Here is a 3206-nt window from a genome sequence, read left to right on the forward strand (position 1 = left end):
CAGAAGATGGCCATGCCTGGCCCAGCTCCCCAAGGCAGGGTGACTCCACTGCGCGCGGACCACACCAGCCCCTGAGGCCCCAGCCCCGCAGCCACCACAACCACAGCCCCAGTTTCCCTCAGCAGTACTGGCTTGGTGAGGTGTAGAGACCAAACTCTTCCTGCAGGCTCCTTTCTTCTCTGCTTTCCTGTCCCTTAGGAATATTTCCTGGGGTCCTTTTCCAAATAAACAACTTGCAAGCTAATCAGTGATTTGGACTCAACTTCTCATCTCAAGGTCAACTTCTGGGAAAAGACAAGTGGAAAGGGGATCCAACCAAATTGCTTTATTTTCAATTGTTGGTTCAGGGTAACGTGAAAGGACTATGGAGGACAGATGCCCAACTCTTCCATGGCCTCTGGATCAGGCTCTACTTTCTTCAGAGGGGCAGTGAGTGGGACCGCAGACACAGTGGCAGAACTTCCCTGCCAGGCAGGCCCTCCTGGTCATGCTGACCTTAGGTGCCCTCATTGTTGCAGCAGGCTTCAGGATAGCTTATGGGGTGGCGGCCACATCGCAGCACCTGGCAGCCGGCCTCCTGCGAGGCGGACTCCACTGTCTCCTTCTCCAGGTGGAGCCCGAAGAACTTCCTCCAACCCACCGCGTAGTGCTGTGAACTCAGGGTGACCGCGGTGACCAGGTGTCCACATGACTTCAGCGGGCCTGGCAGACCCCGCATGGCTGCCTGGGATGCGTCCACACTGGGAGAGGCACTCTCTAGGGTGAGCAGCATCAGCATGCTGGTGGCACCTGGGCAGACCCCAGTGGGCGCAGCTGGGTGACATCACACTTTAGCAGCCTCGTGACTATTTTGAGGAGCTGAGCCTCCTTTCCCTGCCAGCTGCGCCTGTAGGGAACAGTCACAGAGGTAAGGTGGTAAGAACAACGGCCAGCTGACAATGATATGCAACACATGCTACAAGTAATAAAAGTGATAACTACAATAAATATCATCACTATGATCATCCCTGGCCCCAGCCAGCATCTTTGGTGGAGGTTTAGTTTTTGGTTTTGGTGCCGAGGACCGAACCCAGGGCTTCCAGCTTGCTAGGCAAGCATTCTACCGCTGAGTCAAATCCCTAGCCCCTATCTTTGGGCGAAGCCCAGAATTTCACCTATTCAGCAAATAAATGTTTGAGAGAGGTATTATTCCTTTCATTATAAAGACAAGGAACAAGTCTGTTCAAGTTAACCCAGTTCTTGTGATGGTGGATTGTTTATTTGATTACTGTCGCCTTCGCTTCCTCTACCTCCTTTCTAACAAAGAAGCTTTTGGAATATTTCATTATTTCTTTTTAAAGCATAAAGCATATATAATAAAATTTTAGTTGTACTATTTAGTGGTAGTCATTCTGCTTGCCGTGTTATGTGACTGTCGCTGGTATTTTTTCCCAATACTTTTTCATTGCTGTCTGTGGAAGCCCTGTACTTGTGAAGCAATGGCTCCTTTGCCCCCAGGTCCCTGCCCTGCAGCCCCTGGGGGCTGCTCATCTCCTTTCTGTCTCTGTGAATTTGCCTACTGGGAGATCTCACATCCTGGAACCCGGCGTGTTCCTTCTGGGTGGGGCTTATTTGTGTCATCCTGTTCTCTGCGCTCGCGTGTCTGCCCTTTCTTCAGCTTCCTGGGGGCTGCACCCTCATGGCCCTCGCTTTCTCCCAGCCTTCCACAGCAGCCTCCTTCTGGTCTGACCTTAGCATGGGACGCTGTCTGAACTTGGCCCTGTGGTGTTCTCAGCCATCCGTCGACAGCTCCTAGAGCTCATCTCTGGCCTTGGAGGCCTGGAAGTTGCCCATGACTCCTCACTCCCCCAACATCCACACTCTCAGCAGCAGTTGGCTCCACCTGCAGGTGATCCCAGATGCAGCCACCTCTGAGGCCCCCGTGGCTCCCACCTGGGGAGCACCCTGTTGGCTGCCTGGACACCCCTGCCCACTCTGCTCTGCTGCTTCGCCTGCCCTGTCTCCTAAGTCATCCTTAGTTGGCAGCATGATGAGCAGTTCCCTGAAACACGAAGACCCCACCACTCCATTCCCTCCCTAGTGCACTTGAGGCTGAAGTTCTCACCCTCCACGGGCCTGCCTCAGCTGCCTTCTTTGCCACCTGTCTGTTCTCCTCATGTGGCAGTCACTTCCTTACTGCCCCCCCCCCCACAGCGCCTTCTCACCGCCAGCCCCTGCCTTTGCTGTTCCTACTGCCTGGCTCTCCTCCTGCAGACCTGCAGTTCCCAGGAGGCTGCTCACCCAGGCTGCCCCTAGAAGGCGCCGGTCAATCTGGAGTGTCATCACCTTGGCTGGCAGGAGAGACACTGTGTGAGTAAAGGATACTTCTGCATGTGTGGGTTGGCAGATCAAGGCTGACGACTTTGGGGATGACCAGGTCTGATCAAAACAGGCAGAGAACAACTTTCAAAAGGTATTCCAGTAAAAGACACATTGATTGCCATCTGTCCGCTCCAAAGACCCAGGTGCCCACTTCAAACACACTTGTCTCATGGTTCTTGCCACTTTCTGAAGTGGTTCTGGAAATCTTTTCTGGGTGTCTTTAGGAAGGATGGTAATGAAGTCAGTGAATGATGCTCCCAGGAGCCGGTGGAAAATCAGACTTGTGAAAGCATTACACTGTGTGGTCCCTCCCCACCTCCCATACATCTAGTTCCCTGGATCTGGCATCATGCAACTTCCAGCTGTTCTACAAAGTCAGAAAGACTATACAAGGTAAATATCTTGAATCAATTCAGGACATAGAGGCAGCCATGACCTCACAACTAAAGAAACAAAAGAGAAGCTGCAGGACTGCTTCAGAAAGTGGCAAGAGTGATGGGATGAAGGTGGGGAGAGGCGTGCAAGGTGGTTTAATGACAATATGTTTCTACAGCAATAATTGAAAAAATGTAAGTATTCATCACATTTTTCCTACTACACCATTTTTTTTTTTTTTTTTTTTTTTTTTTACTATCCTGGATATGTCTGATCACTGGCCCCTTCTCCCAAGCTCTTCTCTTCTCTCCTTCCTGGTCACTGTTGGGTAGGTGACTGTCCTTCTTCTCTTCCATACTGCTTCCCCTGAGAGCCAGCTCACCATGGACTGACACTTCTGAAACCATGAACCAAATCAAACCTCTCCTTCTTCAAATTGTGCGTGTCAGGTATTCTTTTTTTTTTTTTTT

The 3206-nt window shown here is 51.3% G+C and overlaps 1 pseudogene; it reads right to left on the minus strand.

Annotated features, from left to right (window-relative positions):
• Nucleotides 1–335: 335 nt before the first annotated feature.
• The window catches only part of LOC101569683, a 5842-nt pseudogene continuing 2971 nt past the window's right edge, over nucleotides 336–3206 (minus strand).

The sequence above is a fragment of the Octodon degus genome, unplaced genomic scaffold (genome assembly GCF_000260255.1).
Source record: "Octodon degus isolate 3935 unplaced genomic scaffold, OctDeg1.0 scaffold00015, whole genome shotgun sequence".
Classification (NCBI taxonomy): domain Eukaryota; kingdom Metazoa; phylum Chordata; class Mammalia; order Rodentia; family Octodontidae; genus Octodon; species Octodon degus.